Source organism: Lagopus leucura, unplaced genomic scaffold (assembly GCF_019238085.1).
Source record: "Lagopus leucura isolate 7727_CA_CO unplaced genomic scaffold, USGS_WTPT01 Super-Scaffold_1, whole genome shotgun sequence".
Classification (NCBI taxonomy): Eukaryota; Metazoa; Chordata; class Aves; order Galliformes; family Phasianidae; genus Lagopus; species Lagopus leucura.
Genome location: NW_024962250.1, coordinates 28,192,130 through 28,210,977, shown reverse-complemented (window position 1 = coordinate 28,210,977; position 18,848 = coordinate 28,192,130). Strand labels below are relative to the sequence as shown.

The 18,848-nt window shown below is 40.1% G+C and overlaps 1 long non-coding RNA gene across 1 annotated transcript; it reads right to left on the bottom strand.

The window, feature by feature from the left end:
* Positions 1–3,902: 3,902 nt before the first annotated feature.
* On the bottom strand, positions 3,903–6,291 carry LOC122180440. Its single transcript, XR_006179070.1, has 3 exons — positions 6,048–6,291; positions 4,973–5,101; positions 3,903–4,182 (listed from the first exon to the last, which is right to left on the bottom strand). It is a non-coding gene; the product is annotated as an uncharacterized LOC122180440 (long non-coding RNA).
* Positions 6,292–18,848: the final 12,557 nt, after the last annotated feature.

The following is an 18,848-nucleotide window of genomic DNA, read 5'->3' as shown; positions in this document are numbered from 1 at the left end:
GTTTATATACATTTACATGCGTTTGTAAACAGATATGATCACTGTTACCAATTTTTGATACGTTCCCATGACGTTTTCCTTAAAGGCTCAGGGTCTTGATCAGGGAATTACATCAATCTCTATTTGAATTTTAAGTAAGAGGTAATTCTTACCTATCACATTTAGAAACTCAGAGTATAAGCACTGTTCAAAACAAATGAGCATTTAAACTGGTAGGGAAGAATTTAAATGCTTCACAAGCTTTATCAAACAACACAAAACAAAACTTTCAGTTCAATTTATTTTAAGCTAGTATCCCAATTTTTGGGGATTTGCTCATGCAGATCTGGCAAGAGCTTATCACCAACTGCATTGTGATGGGGTTATTAAGGCCCACAGCAGAGGTGAGAAAGTGGGATGTCTCAGTCTCTTGCTTTAGTCACTACAGGCCACTGAATTGAATGCTCTGTCATGAAATGGAGGAGAGGAGAGAGAAGAATCTGACTGATGAGCCAGTAGCAATCCCAATAACAGAAGCAAAATGTAACAACTCCACTGGAGCAGAGATAGGACAGGATGAGCTTCTTTGGCCTTAGGGCTTTTCAATCTGCCTGCTGCTCTCTGGGTATCCAGCACTACCCCCAGGTTAACTACCCCAGATGCCCGGTGTTGACATGGAACAAGAGGCCCTGAACAGGTCTTCCCCCCATCAAATTCAAACAGCAGATGGAGTCCCTCAGGCTCAGACGTGCATTTGACAGCAAGAGTTAGACCACACTAAATTTAATTTGTCCCTAAATCTTTGCTCTCTGTAAGCATGAATCTTCATGAATGATGGTAAAATAGATTATTGCTAGAGGAAAAAGTCTATCTGATTAACAGATTAAACTGAACCATTAGGCTCAAATCAGACATGCTACACACATGTGCTGGTTGACACAGGATGATTTCTGGAGATATTCCTCAAGGCTCAGACACCTGGGCTAACTGGCATCAGCCACGTCACAGCAAATGGGACAGAAACCTCTTCTCCTTCACAGAAAATCATGTCTATGAACAAAAGCAAGAAAGTCTGTACATCACCTCAGAGTTCAATTTTACTGACAGCTTATTAAGTCTTGTGCTTCTACGATGCTGAGAATTGATTTCTTCCTAGGAGAATATCCAGTCCTAGTCTTTGTGCTTAGACTTAAGAATACAAGAAAAACTTCTTATCTTGTTTGCAGTGTTACTGACACAGAAAATATTCAACCAGACCTCCTGCTGTGGGAGAACAGGAATGTAGCTGCTCTGAGGAGGAAGCTGTAGAGTAGAAGGAAAGAAATCAGTAGTAGGATAGAAATTAGGATAGGATAGGATAGGATAGGATAGAATAATAGATGTTGGCAGTCATGGCAGAAGTGATTGTGATGTGTACAGAGGCTTTGTTAAAGCCACAAACATGTATCTGTTATGCTATCTGGCATGTGACAAATGCATTTCAGTCATCCCTGACTTGGGTTGATTTAAAGTGAGAGACTGAGTAGTAAAGAGCTCTGGGCCTCACTATTTCCACTGTGATTCCAACAGGATAGCCAACTTGTGATGCTAGTATTTGTTCTTTTCCTCCCAGGGATAGAATAATTATTACTTTAGGGGGAAAATTATCATTAAGAAATGCAGTGCTTGTTTGGTTGTTTTAAAGCATATTTAATTTTCTTCTTATTCTGAGAATTACTTCAATTAACTGTATGGATGTTAGATTTGTCTGTATCAGTCTCTGTAAAAACAATCTAATAAATGCCCTCAATTTCTCTTCTAGAGTAATCTCATTAGCCTCTAAATGAACAAAATACTTAATTTGTTGCCATAGCAGTGAAATTTAGAGAAGTGGTGACCTGCATAGAGAACCAGAACAAACCTGACAAACATGTACTAGGACTATAAAAAAAATTAGAGATTGGCTTTACTAACTTTAAGAAGCAAGGCGGAAATGTGTACCAGCCTGGTTGAATTAGATGTTTCTCCAATACCTTGCATTTTTTAATTATCTATAATCCTACACTAGTGCAGAACTGTCTACATTAACCTACATTAACTACCTGCATTGCTAAAGTAAAATTACATTGCAGTGTGAGGAATTAGAAAGATGAGCATCAAAAAATAACCTTCTTAAACCTATCAAGGCATCATGGTCCAAAGGATAAGACAACAACATGGCAGACAAGGAACTCAGACCACAGGTTTTAGTTTGCTTTAGTATTTCTGAACTTAAGTAAAAACTTTTGGGAAAAAGCTCTGCTGTGCAAAGCCAGTGGCAAATAACAACAACAACAACAAAAAGGGTGTGAGGTGTGATGTTTTCCAGGAAGGAGGTGGTGAAAATAAATACGTGACATTGAACACTACTGTGATCATTGGCATTTTGCTGTGTGGGGTCCCTCTGTACCACGTTTGTGATCCATGCCAAAGTGCAAGTCTCAGCCAAGAGACAACTAGTGTTGACTTACCTTGCTTATGTCCATAAAGGCTGGCTTACCAGCCAGTTTCAAGTCAGCTCAGTAGTGTCTCCTCCAAATGATGACACCAAATTGGCTTGTTCCAGACAGGAGTCCAGGAGTTACATACAATGAACTGAAGGGAGGATTATCAGAGGCAGGAGCCTTGGTGTAAAACAAGAATTTAACTCAATTGACAGATTAAGGGCACACTTAGAGCAGCCTGTAGGAAAGCTGCTGCACTTTAGATAAGTATGTCCTTATTTTTCAAATCTGTAGGCCCTTAAAAATATTCAAGTGGACATGCTGTGTAATCTATAAAGCAAATTAAAGTCTACTGACTGTTGGATTGATATACTCCAGCTACTTTTTGCAGACCCAATGAGTCTGAATACCACCAACTCTCTTAAATTAATAGAGTGAGCTCGTGCAGAGTATCCATTCCTGAGAAGAGGCAATACAGTGGCTGAGAAGCATCATGGTCACTATCTCAGTGACCATGATAGTTCTATTATCTCAGGTCTGTTATGAGTATTTTACATAAATATGCACTGTCACATACAACTATTACCATGAGACAAACATCCCAACATTTAATTCAAGACAAACCCATTTGTCTTAGTAGGAATTACTGTTGTTATGCTACTATGAAAAGATGGATTTCAGTGGTGATTTATTCTCATGTATGCATTACCTGCGTGCCTACCTGTACCAAGTTGAAAGCTAGCATTGGTACAACTGAGAGAAGTGCAAGCCCTTGGTGCAGATACATGATGAGAAACAAAGCAGGCACTCTTTCTCCAGCAGACTGCTTCCACCTACACCCAGCCTGCTACAACAACCACACCCGCATTAGGGACAACATCATCTTGGACAAGCACTTTATGCTTGGTACTCTCCTTTGGTACTACTACAGCAGTGTGATTCTGGTCTCTCTTTGCATAGCTCTCTGCTTATCCTTTCTCCCAAAGCACAGCACAATTGGGAAAGTCCTGAGCTAGCAGGAAGCCCCAGCACTGTGATTTGAAATCCATCAGCATTTGAAGCCTATAAGTGAAGAGATGTGCACCAAAAAAGCATTATTTTAAAATACCTGTGAAATATAATCCACATTGCTTTTAGGGAAAAATGCTTGAAATGGACTAGAAGCCTGGGAAAAAAAGGTATTTACAAAGAATACTTATATTTCAAGCAGTCCTTTAGGTAAGGAGGTTCTAAAAATCCTTCCTGCTTCAATATAAACATCCCCAAGTACTTATACTGCCAGATGTGATACACTGGATGACCTTTTTATCACATCTCATTCAGTGCAATTCTCCCGTGTCACTCACACTCATTACTCATTACAACCAGGCAAACTCACTATTCATTACCATAATAAAAAGAGACGAGTACAGCAGCTGAAAGATGATGTGTCTTACTGATTTATTTAGCTATTACCAGGTGAGACATGGAGGACAAAATTGGGTGCAGGACAGGCAGGCACACAGAAATGTTCAAAATGCTTTTTTACAAAAGATTCTGCAGAACAGCCTAATTGATGTCAGTGGATATATTCATGGCATGCAAGAGCAGTGTTTCACAGAGCGCTCGCCCGGATTCACTTCAGTTTCTGGCATGGATTTTTCCCTGGATAGGCCCTTATCCAAAACTCATTAAAATCTGTAGGAAAGTTTCCAAATGCATATCTGGGCCTCAGATCAAGATGCTGGATTCACTGACAAAGCTACAGGTTTGGGGAGGAAAAAAAAGACACCACTTTCACATCTTGTTAAATTTCAGACATCGCAAAAGGTTAACATCACAAATTTTTTTCAAAGCAGACATGAAACCATTATTCCTTTATAACACAACATGACATAACAGATTCTACTTACTATGTTTATTTGAAACATAGTCTAGATTTCAAACTATTTATCATTTGAATCATTTTAAACAGCAAGTGTGGCAAAATCTTTCAAATATCACAAATTTAAATGTACAAATTGAAAATGAATTCCTGCATTTGACAATCATTACCAATAGAAAAATATTTATCATGGTAGCAAATTAAATAGGGCAGGGGACACCAAAAGAATACGTCTAAAGGTCAGAGATAAAACTTTCAAGAAAACTGTCTTAAACTCTTAGAGCTTCTGTTTGAGATGAATATAAATGAAAGTACTATAAACATCATTCTTTTGTATTTTCTCTTGTCTGTTAAGCAGAAGAATGGACTCACCACTACTTTGTCTCAGTGCACCTTTAACATCAAGAACTACGTCTACAGTATCTGCAAATGTATACAGCTTTCTGCTCAGTGTGACCTGTCCCACAGGACAAATCACAGTGTGTGAATGCACAGTTTTGCAGAATGGGAGATTTAGTCATATTCTCTATGTGGACCTTCTTTATTTTTCATTCAGAGGCAACACATAGAACTTGAACTCATTTTTCAGTCAATTTGTTTAAAACAGGCCCTCAAGTCCCTGTATTCTCCCCTTCAAGAGATTCCAAGTCAGTGTATTACAGCTTACCGCAGCTTCCAGATCTTAATTTCAGAGGGATGTTTTTTATTCCATTTTATAGCTTGGAAGGTGGTACAGGATCCATCCAGCTGGTCCAAGAACTGCCAGTGAAAATGCTGAGAATCCAATGATTGTCTCCTAAGTGAAAAGAAATACAGTTAAATAAAGCTAAACAAACTGGAGTTCTTCCAGGGTAAGCAGTCTATTGCCAACCAAATTATGGGATATTATTGAACTTCTGCATCTATATTTCCACAGATGCGATGATTGCAGAGGAAAAATAATCCACAGAGGATTAATTTGTATGTTTGAACTAGAAGCATAGTAATCTGTGTCAGTTGAAAAAAAATTGTTTATTCCACACCTTGCACAAGCACACATACACAGGGCGCAATTAAAAGCATTCATAAGAGGTGTCAGATCTTCCATTTTCCTACAGAGTTGATATATTTTGTGCCTACTTATTGGGCTTTTTATGCACATTATCTTTATTGAAGCAATACTATTTGCTTGATAGTTCCTGTAGCATAGCTTTCTACCAGTCATATATGAGAACTTTGGGCACCTACTAACACTGGGAGATTATATAGTAGAGCAGAGAGTTGCTGCTGAAGATTTAATAATTAATTAAATGTCTTCAATAGTCTCAGGGTACTTCTGCTGGAGAGCATAATCAAGGCTCATAAAGAAAATTATAGAATCACAGTTCTAGTTGGAAGGGACCTTAAAGGTCATCTAGTCCAAATCCACTGCAATGAGCAGGAACACCTATAGCTAGAGAGCTGTAAATGAGCTCTCCACAGAGACGGGGTTTTGTCACACGTCTCTCTGTGGGATGCAGTGAGAGCATCCCCATTCTCCCAGAACAGAACTTGCTGTCCAGGAGGTGGTGAAAGGAGATATTTTGTGAGTGTAAAGAAGTCCCTGGGAAGATTCTGGGTTTCTAGTAAGGGTGTGGGGCAGGTCTGAACAAAACCTATGTTGTCCTCACAGAAAAGAGCAGCAAGAGGAAGCTCTTCAGAAAAGACTGAGCCTTAGCTCAAGCTATGCGTGAAGAAAAGAAGTGAGAGCACAAGGCACTTACCACCGGTCCCACTTTCCCCTCTGGTGGAGAGCTGTGGATGCTGTGGCCACTCCAGCGGGCAGGCCTGAGGCGGAAGAGCAGAGATGTGTGGTGCACTGCCCGGACCATTGCTTTATCCCAGAAAGCAGTGTGGGGAATCCTAGGAAGGAAACAACTACTGCTGTGAGAAGCTTCACAGCCCTTTCCTATTTTCTACTGCTCAAAGTCTGTAGGATGCTGAATAGTGGTCAGTCCCACTTGACAGTCAAGCACCTTACCTTTAAATTAGATGCGTAAAGCACCAACATAAGCCAGACTGCAACAGGCAGCAGGTGCGCTGTGGTCAGCAGCAGCAGTGTGTGTGTGCTGCTGGGTGGGAGGGAAACTCTCCAGATCATGCAGGCACCTCCTACAGCTCAGTGATGGGGAGGTGTCTGCCAGCTACTGCTGCTGCACAAAATGGGGAGAAATGCTGGTTTTCAGATCCATGAAGACCTTAACATCCTCCTTTTCCCCATAGTCACTGAGGTTACTTGCACAGAAAACTATATGCTCTGAAATTCCTATGTACTCACGCTTGTCATTCATTTATCACCTTCAGTCTGACCAACAAAGACCAGTCCCTGTCCCCACTGAAGAGTACAATACCTTCCTCCACATTCTACCCAAAATGTTGCTGGTCCAGGTGCAGCCGAGCAGCCTGCTGGGCTACCAGGCTTCCACAGCAGAAAAAGATCACCTGCCTGTATGCAGCCACCTGCCCAGGCCCAGCACCTGTCAGTGTGAGTGACAGAGTGGAAAGTAGGAAAGAAACAATGCCTCCAGCATTACTCACAGGGGCTGTTTGAGTAGTGGCTGTGCAGGGATACATGCCCACTGTGCTCTCAGAGTCATGGTGGTAGCACTAGACCAGAGCTGAGGAGCTGTTAGCCCAGATCTGTGCTAATTTGGCAACTTGGCTTGCAGCTGGAGCTGGTGTATAACTGGTCAGCTTTCACCAGCAGCAATCAAGCATTCAGCAGTCTAAGCACATCTGTGTAAAATGTGCTTCTTTTACATGCAGAGGCTGAGAGGCACAAAAGCAAATAACTCTCCTCTCTGCTACAGTGTACTATTTCTATTCCAACTATTTTTTATAGATGAAATCTGTCTCCTACATGCAGACATGGAAATTTTCATTCAGTTTAGTAAGTGTGCAATGCGTTAGATTCTCTATTCCTTTGACTAAATTCAGTTTATGAATTTCTTCTGTTCTTCCTTTTGCCTTCAATTTCCAAAGCTTACAGCAGATAACTGTCATCCTTCTCCAGGTTTTCACCAAAATATATCCTCAGAACTCACTTCCAAGGCAGCCAGCAGCGCGGTGGTGGTGGTGAGAGCCTCAGCTTGAGTTTTTTGACAACATGCAGAATATGTTAGCAAGGTGTGAAGAGTAAAGAGTTGGCAGTCTACACAAACAAACAATACTGGATCCCTGATTGAGCAGACACGGCTGGTGTGAATATTGTCAGTTCTGGGGTTTTGTTATCTCAGTACATTTGCTTGCTTAATTTTATGGAGGAAGAGACAAAAGGTTTTATTCCTCTAAATCCTCCCCATTCACTGAATGTCTTACCTGAGCAAAACAGGTAGAGAATTTGTCTATAAATAAATATCTGAGAGGCATGTGTAAAGTAACTAGGGAGCAAAAGACCAAATTGCACTCAAAAGCTGTGGTGATATCAGATAAACACACAACAAATAGCCCAAATCAATCAAAACTCCTGAGCCATTCCCTGTAACATGAAGATGTTGTGCTAGGTATATACTCTTGAGCTTTTTAAAATAGTGGTTGTCAGTCTTCTACTCGTTTGGCATTCACATTTTCTACATGGAAAGTGTACTTTTGTCTGTAGCTGTGATAAGAGGCTAAATAAACTCCTTTCATCTTCCAGCTATCTACCTGCACAAACCTCACCAGAATTACTTGACCTTACCAAACTTTGCAATTGTTTTCCGGATCTCTGAAGGTTCACTAGAAAATGAGACAATCCCATTTCTTTAGCTAACCTTCAGACTGCTCAGCTGTACAGTCCAAGCCAATCTTACTACTACTGTAGACCTTTGCACACCATAGTGCTGCACCCTGGCAGTTGTACGTTTTTACATAGCAGTGGATAGCACGTAACAGGCTTTCCCTGAGAAAGACTCTTGGCTCAGAACTGGCCCTTCCCCTTTTCAATTGCTCTAAGTCTCATTGGCTGCATAGTGCTCCAGGCTCACCTGTAATCTGCTTGCATTGCCAGATCTCCATATAGCACATACATGCAGCTTTTGAACTGAGTTTTCCCACAATATACTTAGGTTTGCAGAGCCTCTTGCCAATCCTAAGTTTGTTATTTCTACCTTCAGGAGCAGGAGGACTTTCAGGCTCTTCTGGCTGGCTCCGATTATCCAGCAGCCCTCTTCTCTATTAACTTAAAAACATATTTCTATTTTTCTGGTCCCATAGGACAGCTCCTTTGTTCTTTTCGTATTTAAAGAGTATTTGTTCCTTAGACTGCAACCATTGGGATCATTCAACTCTAAGTTACTGATGTTCTTTCTTACACATTCACAACCAGGACCATTTCCTGACAGGCAGCTGGGAGGTCAGAGCACAGGTGGTACCATACCCAACAGTGTCCCAGCAAAGCACTTCCACGAGACACCCACAGTACAGAACTAATCCTGTGGTGCTGTAGTTCACCTTCTCCTTCCTCTGCTACTTGTGGAAAGAAGCAGATAACTGCATAAAGCTGTTTGAACAGTTTTACGTCAGCATAAAGCCCAGTGTTTATTCTATTTTAAAAAACTGAAGCAGGTGTGCAGGATGTTAATGCTTATTTGTATTTTCTACTGTACTCAGTTTCAGAATATCACTTGAGGGAAGAAAACCTGCTGCACAGATAATTTTTAACTGCCTTAGACATTGAAACTGAAATCCTTATTTCAAAGACAATGAAGATTTATTTTTGCTTACAGGAAATCATGACACAGAGGATCAACTAGATTCTCCAACCTTAGTGGTAAACCCTATGAAAGAGCCAGAAAATGATCATTCTGAGCTAAACTCAGCACAAACGCTTTCCAGACTGTCCCTTCTCCCTGCAACTTTCATGGGCAATCAAACCACTGCAGTGTGCAATCACAACGCATTACTACCCCTTTCAATAGTGCCTTATTAAACTGGTGCAGAATTACAACCCATGTTGATATTTAACTGAAAAAGTAGTCTTCAGGACTTCTTATCACCAATCTTCAGGATGGCAGGTTTTCCACTCCTTGAAAAATATGTACAATGACCTCATTGGAGAGAGATTTCTTAATTCTTTTTAGTATTTTTTTTTCTGGTTTATCGATCTTTAGTAAGATTCTCCCAAATAAAATCCTTGCTACTACATTTGAAATCCTATTTCTGTCTTTGCTATTTCACAGATGAAAACATTTCAATTGCACTGGCCTAGTTCCTGAACTATTGCTATGATAAAATATTAAAAATGCTTCAAAAACAGAGGAAGTCAAAAAAGGTGTTCTACAGCAATAGAACAGTTGTATTCATGGTGAGTGGTATTTAATCAGTAGAATTGATTAAATGATGAAACTTGAACATCCAATTTTAAATAGAAGTAATCATAATTATGTTGGGATTTTTGATGGTTTTTGTTTGCTTGCTTTAGTTTGATTTAATGAGAAAAATAACAGCAGGGCCAACTTCTAAGGCTTCAGCTTTCTTACTGCAAGTTTTGTAAATAGAACCAAATCAATTCTATTTCTACTACTAAGACACTCCATATAACATCTAACCTCAATGAAATGTAATACATTTGATACTTATAAATGTGTCTGCTGCCAACAATTTTTTTTTTTTTTTTTTGCATAAATTGCAGATCAGTAAAAAGAAGAATAAGAATATAGAGGAGATTGTGTTGATTTTCCTCTTAGTTACTTCTTCAAATACAGAACAACACATGCTCCAGCTTGCAAATAGGAACTATTCTGAAGTCTATTTCTAGGCAAGATTCAGTCTAGATGCATTTTAACATAAATTCACGACCTTTTCATTCTGAGATATGTTGAAACTCTTGTTTGATCCACAGAGGCTCTTAGAAAGTCTTCTGGGAAAAATGCTGAAAATGTTTTTACGAATGCAGCAATGTTACTTGGCCACACTGATTCCCAATCTACCTAAAGATAGAATCATAGAAACATAGACTCACCAAGGTTGGAAAAGTCCTCTAAGGTTATCCAGTCCAACCATCCACCTTTCACCAATATTTCCCACTAAACCATGTCCCTCAGTACAACATCTAAACATTTCTTGAACACCTCCAGGGTCTGTGACTCCACCACCTCCCCGGGCAGCCTGCTCCAGCACCTGACCACTCTCTCAGAGAAGAAGTATTTCCTACCATCCAATATGAATCTCCCCTGGTGCAACTTGAGCCCATAATGCCACTATACGTGGATCACCTGGATCTCTTCAAGCCACGACCTGGGCTTTTCAGTGCCGATACTGCCACCTGGGGTCTGTAGAGCTGAGGCTCATTCCAGTTTTCAACTGGAAGAGCTCATTAAATTTGGTTGTTCCTGAATTACAAGGGTGTGTGAAAGAAAGGAACCGGGTGCTGGAATCAGATGCTGCACAATCCAAAATATACCTTGTTCAAGAGCATTTCCAAAGCACTCTAAATAACACTCAATTCATCATTACATTTGGAATTTAAAAAGAAAGAAGGAAAGAAAGAGAGAAACAGTAAGTGTATACGTATGTATATACAGAGAGAAAATATGCAGTTGATTTTGCCACCATATTATCATGAGAATGATGCAGGTGTTACTCACATAAAGAAACAATGGCTCTGGATGCAGAGAGTTGTAAATGCTGAGGAGGAGAGAACATGAGAGGTAGAGGAAAGCAGTGAGGGACCTTGACATCAGAGCCAACTGCTTTGGTTCCTATTCTCAAATCCTTTTGATTTGAGGAATACAACTGATGGCATATGGAGAGGTCATTCTGTGTTAGTGTCTCAAAAAGACTACTGTCAGACTTTTCCCTTCAACATTCAAGTACTACAGAAATTGTGAAGCTGCCCTTGCTGTGATTCAGAGCCTGACAACCGAAATCTAAGTGTTTAGGATGAGTTCATCACCAGTTGTCAGAAATTAATTCCACATCCCAAATTGCACTCATGGCATACACAGGCTGAGGAGCAACTAGGATCAGTCCTCTCACTGTGAGCCTTTCTCCTTCACAAAGGGAGAAAGAACTGAATTACTCAGTTTATCATCATATAGAGAATAATAACTTTCACAGAGCATAGAAGATAAAAGGTAACAGAGAGGAAAGCATGTTTGAGAGAACCTCCTTGATGGATATCTTAAGGGCAGTAAGATGTCATACACTTAGATCAAGAGCAAAGCATTTTAAAATGGGCAACATACTTGCAAGTTTTGAATGAATGCACTAACAAGAAAAACTCCACAAAGCTAGTAAGGGCCTAGTTGTCTCCTCCTAGGTAAGTCCTAGTGATTACAGTATAGAAACACAAAGAAAGTTTTGTATGTTGTTGCCTAAAGTTCATTAAAATTGTGTACTGGTTTGGGCAGGGTTTAGGGCTAATTTTGTTCACAATCACTGCTGCAGTGCTCTGTTTTGAATGTTTGACAAAAGGAGTGTTGATGACATACCAATATTTCAGTTGTTGCTGAGCAGTGCTTAGACAGGATCCAGGCCTACAGAGTCCCATCACTAAATCGTGTCCCTTGGTGCCACATCCACGCATCCCTTGAATACCTGCAGGGATGACATCTGCACCATTTTCCTCGGCAGGCTGCTCTCATGCTTGATCATCATCTAGCTTTTTATCTGTCTTTGTTTAATAATCCTAAGGTAATTTTTTGCTTACACAGCTTTGCTTTCCTTGCAACTTGAACCTCTGATAGTTTTTGGTCTTCAAGACCCATTTCCCACTGTAGATGGCACTAAATCATTGCACAACATAAAGCAGACTCACACCTAAATCTGTTTGGGTATATAGTGACTTTGCTCTGTTTATTCTCCGAAAGGAAAAGATTTTTTTTCCCACCCTCACAGGTAGCATGAAAAGCAACATAAACCTTCCTGCAACCAGAGACAGAAATATTCTTTGCTATACTTTTTCTGACATACACATACAGCATGTTTGTTCTGGGAGGTCAGGTCATACAGTCACCTGGAGGAAAAGCTGGAATACAGAGATGACTTGATGTCTAGTATTCCTCCCTGTGCCTTGGCACACCTGAATGCCAGCAAAATTCCAATTCAAAGTCTGATCCTAGGGATAATCTGGTGCTATAAGACTGATCTCAAGGGCACTGAGGAACTGGCAGGAGGTCTCACAGGCAGGAGTGTGAATGTGGCTGCTGGATCAGGAGAGGTAATTACAATAGATGCTGTTCTCTTTTTCAGGTCATAGCTGTTTCAGTAAAAAGAAGATAGTTTTGAAGAAGGCTGAATATTTTGTAAGCCCTTCCATCAGATATTTTTATATACATTAAGGACCCAAACTGTCTGCTACCTCTCTCTACTATCACAAAGTTAATCAATACATTGCTAAAACTGGTAGAAGCAATTAAATTCTTCAAAAGCATTGAAATTCCTCTGGAGAAATATTCTACTTTTAATGAAGGACATTCATTTCAATCTGGGCATTTATCCTATAGCTACCAATCAGTGACAATGTTACATCTGTTTCAGAGGAACAAAACCAGTTCTTCATCACTAAAATTTCAAGATTTTATACACTTTTATTTCCTATTTAAATGGAGATGAGACTCCTCCACTTTTCTGTAGGGAACTGTAAGAGAGCTAAGTATTATTTATATTTTACTTGGAATCTGATGAATAAGCAGATGATGGTCTGGAGCCTCAGCTGGTATGAGCTGACATTGTACAACTGAAGACAGTGGCACTGGGCCAACGCAGACAGAGAAAGGAGACAGCTCATGGTATGACTGCTCAACAAATTGTATTTTGGACAAGAAAAAACACTGATCCCTACGGCTGGTAGTCATTAGTCAGAGGCACTCTTGCAACAGTAAGCAGGGCTTAATACTCTTATTTGTCCAATTTGGATAAAAGTGCTGTTCTTGCTTTTAAAATCACTGCACTTACTGTTTCTTTTTTTTCCATCAGATCCCCCACAGTACATAACTTTTTGGCTTACTCTTCTGTTGTAAGTAGGCATCACAAAGTAATTGCCATGTTCAGTTCTGGGGATTGATTCTAAGACACTATTCTAAGACGCCGTACAGAGCCAGGTCATCAGTTTCTCTAGGTGATCTTTAGCATTTTTGTCTTTTCCCTGCAATGCTCGTTTTAATGTCCAAAGTTTGGTCACAAAGAATTACAGATTGAAGGTGAATTCTGCCCAAAGGAATGTAAGGGCATGCCTCTTTTGTGCAGCAAAGAAATACAGTGCCTAACCCTAGACCAAACTCTCTAGAGAACAGGTTTAATTCAGCAGGGCCTGAACCACCAATAGATATTATGTCACATTATGCATTATCTATACAAACCAGTACAAGTGCTACACTATAGTCTAAAGAAATCAAATAAAACAACTCTCTAAAAAGTGAAGAGAGAATCCGACACCAAGTGGGAAAATTATCAGAAATTGACATCAATTCCTTTCTGTTCTCCAATAATTGGTGGAGTCACTGTCCAAGAGAACCTGAGAGACCTACCCCAAAACACCACTTGCAATAGAAGCTCCTAGAAAAAACTAGCTCCAAGCAAAGCCATTCTCATCAAGGTAACATCTTTTGGTGCATCAGGATCCTTTTTTTTTTTTCTTTTTTTTTTTTTCTTTCTTTTTTTTACAGGAAAGGCTGAGGCAATGATACATGTACATATGATGGGAAAACTGAGGAGGAGCAAGGAAACTGCCACATGCAGCACAGCAAGCAGTAACAGGATGCCATTGTTGAGATTTATAGCAAAAGTTAATTTTAAGAAGGGATTTGAAAAAAGTCTTTTGCACAATTCTCCTCCCATGTACTTGGGATGGCTTAGGGCAGAGGATGAAAGTGCTTGAGAGAAAACAAAGATCAGCATGCACTGAATGTTAACTTCAAAGGCGAAAGTGAGGTGGAGTCAAAAGCTTGAAACATAAGCAGAACCAGACTTTCAACTAATTATTACTTTGAACTACTGTGAGGTTCTATCCACTTAAGTTTGCTGCATTCAGGGTCGACTTCATCTGGTAGATCTATACTAATACCATATATCCTAAGGCTCTTGAATGGCCAGTCAACATAGAACTACATCTGACACAACTTAAAATTATTTAGAAGGGGCTTCCAAGGCAACAACCTCATTTAAGTAATTGCTTTAATTCCTGCCAGCCTGAATGCTTTGCATAAGACATGCACATACTATATATTCTATGTATACAGGCACATCAGTACAGCAAATTCTAATCCATGGCTGTGGCAACTTGGTGATACAGTTTCTCATAGCCAAGAGCCATCCCATGAAGACAATAGGACCCCGCTACAGCATACAGAAGTTCATATGTGACCTTCTCAGGTCTCATCTTTATACTGAAAAGTGGCAACAGAATGAAAAGCGTCAATATTTGTGTGGTATTCTATCTACTTTTTCTCCTTTTTCTCTACTAAGAGGAAACTTTGCTCCCAGTTTTGGTGTTAACTTGAGTCTCACAGTAGAAGTCATCAGTTTTCATGAGCTGTTAATTATTAATAAAAACCTGTTAATAACATTTTGCCTATTCTTGCATTGTCTTATGGCTCAGTGTGGGATTATAGATCTCCCTGGCAGCATCAGCATCACTGCTGTCCTGAAATAAAACATTGGTCTGTAGCACCTTGGGACAATCACAGTCGGAGGTCTTCTGAAGCAAAAATCCTCAGCCAATGCCTCATAGCTTTCTCCTTTCTTGTGTAGTTGTAGAGTACCTCAGAACAGGAATTTCTAATTAATTTATTTTTGTTCTCAAATTCTCCTTCAAAAATGCAGCATAATGAGGAAAACTGGCCAGCTGCAGTAATGTGCAGAGGCATCATCAGCTGGGATGAGTTAGCCGCTCTTCTAAGATGCCAGATGCATTTGAGGTCAGAGAACTAGGCTCTAGGCAACAAGCAAGGATTTAGCACTGACGGTGAAGAAAGGAAAACTGTGATCCTCAAAAGTTGACAGACACACAACAATCAGGGAGGAAACAAAAAGTGACAGTGACTTCTCCTCCACTGGTCAGACACACAGTGTCCTGTCCTGATCTCCCAAGAGGAGTGCTTTCAAACTCCTGGAAAGAGAAGGCAGATCCTTGCCAGTTCAATGATTCTTTCCTCACGCTCTTCAACCAACGATAGTGCTAGGAGAAAGTCTGAGTGGATAGATACAATTGCAAAGTGCAAAGATCAGGAGTGAGGCAGTAGGGGATTCAGCTTGTAGTCTTCTTTATTTTTCCAGTTATTAATTCAGGTCAAGGAAGTGAGAAATATATCTTAGATGTGTATTCATCTCCTTAAATTGTAGCTTCAGAGGGACCTTGGTTCTCTGAGAACCAAGAGAACTGGAACAATTTTCTACAAATTATTGGATAGGTGTTCTATTAATCTTGGGCAGAATGGGAGACAGTACCCTTGCTTCGGTTAAAGTATCAGAAGAAGGATTGTTCAGTCAGTTAATTCCCTGAACACTCCAAATATTCATACATTAGTGCAAGAAGCACAGAAAATAAATGAGAAATTGTAGGATATTATTAAATACATTAGCCCACTTACAGCTCAATTAGCACAGCTGAGAGTTACTGTGTTATCAGAATGCTTACAGACAGGCAATGATCACAAAGGAAAAATGGACAAGAGTGGTGTCACAGGGACACTAAGCAGGAAAGATCATGTGAACAAAGATTTTTAAGAGCAACTAACAGAATCAGCCAAAGCTCCACATTTGGAAATAACAGAGACTTTGCCATCTGCACATATAGTAGACAAAAAAGATACTGAACAGATTGTCCAACTAAGTCTTGGAATGCATTAGTGATGTGTTTATTAAGAATACAACTACAAGGGAGCTCATTCTTCCATTTCATTCCAGGAAGCAGGAAGGAACAAGTTGAGAATGTAGGGGGGAAAGGTGGATGAGACTATGAAATGTGTTCTTGTTTTTCATGAAGAAAAGGAAGAACAGTAAAATAAAGTTAATTAATTCAGCTTTCCCAAAGTTCAGTCTACTCAGGGATCCTATGGAAAATATGCATAAGAGGAAAAGGAATCTCAGAAAGTTGGTACCTTTTCTGAGAAAAGTATGAATGGCGCAGTAGCAAAATAGAGCAAGACAGGGGGATACATGTAACAGGAAGGCAACTTGCTTCAGTCACAGGCAATTCAGCATAAACAAGAGGGAATACAAACAAACAGCAAAGGACAGAATATTGAGGATAACCAATAGAACAAAACACAAGAAACTAAAAAAAAAAAAAGCATTTTGCAGAAGACAGTGTGCGAGATGCACTAAACAAGAAACTAATGATGGTTAGCTGGAGGAAAAGGTATTGAGATTTAAACAGAAACGCATCATCTGTAGAGTACTTGTAGGAATCACCACCAGTACATGAGTACATGGTAATGGTAACACTTGTGCTACAGTGTGGCTTTCAGTTCAGGAATCTACTTCAAGAAAGGTGCGAACTAAACAGGGAGACAACAAAAATGTGTGAGGAGAATGATCAAGAACTACAGAACACATCTACAGTGAATGAATCCACCATCACCATTGAAGAAATCAGGACTGTTCATCCAAAAAAAAAAAAAAAAAAAAGAACTGAGGCAGAAGGTAACTGTCTTCCAAGACTCATCCCATGAAAGCAGGCACAGAGACTGAGGGAATGATCTATCCCCTGCGCCCACTGCTGACAGAAAAGAGTAGTGCTGACAAAGAGTAGAAAGGGAGATTTAGATGTGGCACAAGGAAAATTTTGCTGATTGTGAGTGATCCTTCAGAGTGCTCAACTCTCCTTAGGAAGGTCTGGAGTTCTCCCTTACAATGACTGCTTCTTTCACGGCTGTCTCTCCTGAGCACTAACTACTTTGCGTGCTGCTCTCACTCTCACTCCAAAGGCTGCCAGCATCTAAAAGTATTGTTAGTGTTGCCCTTTCACTTATGATGACAGATTGTTTCAATTTGTTTCTAACACTACATCTTTTTCAGAAACCAGACTCCCTCTATCTTGTCCAGACAGAACACAGCTTGACACTACCTTCACGATCCAGGTTTTGTTGCTAAGGCAGTAGAGAAAGCAGTAATAATAACTTTGCAACACTGGTCCATCACTGATCAAACAACATCTCAGTAGGGCTATAATTGCATCAGCTTGAATCCAAAGAACAGACTTCACATACACGTCATCATTTCTTCCACACTGCATCACGTATTCGTCTACTATCATCTTTCTAGCATGAACTTCCTGGTCAGTTTATCCGTATGTTAAGCACAAATTCCAGCCTGTGCTTTGTATTCAGCTGATGCTGTATAACTTCAAAAGCTGCACCTAGATTCCCATGATTATTTATTTTTAACATAGCTCTTCACTATGTGCCATCCAGATCCAGCTGGGTCATAGGGTCTAACCAGACAGGTAGCTTATAGAAGAGACCTGTTCTGGGTGTAAGTCAGGGCTGTACATAAGAAAAAAATGTCCACATGTTGATCTTTGCTCAGCATATTGCAGAACTTGGAAGGTGCAGGTGGTACAAGGCAAGAAATTCCAGGAACAGAAAGAACCATCTCATAGTTAAGTACAGGTCTGGGAATCCAATCTTGCCTCTGCCAAAGGATATAACAACATAATGGGGTGATCACTTAAACTTTTCATAAGCTGTGGTCAGCTGTTTGCTCCCCGTGTTCTGAGTGCTTGATTTGAAAGTTTGCTGCCAAATTTGCAAAAGGGCAGACCACAGCTGCAAGTGAATGAACAGGAAATATAAACTGAACATAGCAAGTGCTACAATACTGGTAAGTACCTGCAAGATCTTGCATGTCTTAGCTGGACCCCAACAATTCGCAGGTTCTCCACCTGAATAACTCTATGCCTCACTTCCTAACCTACAGGGTGGACTTAACAACTGTTTTTGGAAAATTCACTAGTGCATATGAAGCATTTAGCTTTCACAAAGAGGAAGCGGATAACTGAATTCAAAGCAGGGGTTGAAGAGTGTGCAGTAAAGTTGGAACATTGCCACACTCTGAACTATGGGGAGAGATCAATACATTGAGTGACTGCTCAGTCAGTGTTCCTCCCACATTGTGCGTACAGCTCACAAAAATGAATCCTGTGAAATAAATGCCATCATTTGATAAAGTACAGAGTGGCAGGAAAAGACTAGTCATGCAGACATCTGCAGCCAAAACAAGCAATTGAGTTCATCAGTAGCAGTTTGGGTTTGGCATCTTTCTCTCCTCTGACAAACTGCAAAGAGTATTACCAAGGAATGCAGCCACAGAGCAGCTGATTATACCTTCGCCAAAATGTCTGTGTTAAGGTACCATCAGTAAAAACAAACTGCACACATATTAAAATTGTTTTAAGGGCCCAACTAAAGTTCAATTCAAATGACGTTCGATTTACAAGAGAATTTTCCTGTTAGGACATGCCTTGGTGATCAAAGAGTTAGAGATTTTCCTTGTGCGTGGGCACAGGTTAGCTGTATAAATGTCACACAGGCTAAACAATTAATTTTTTGTGCTTTGAGGCCTCAGTTGTAGCTTCCAACATCAGTTTGTGTTCCCTTAAATGT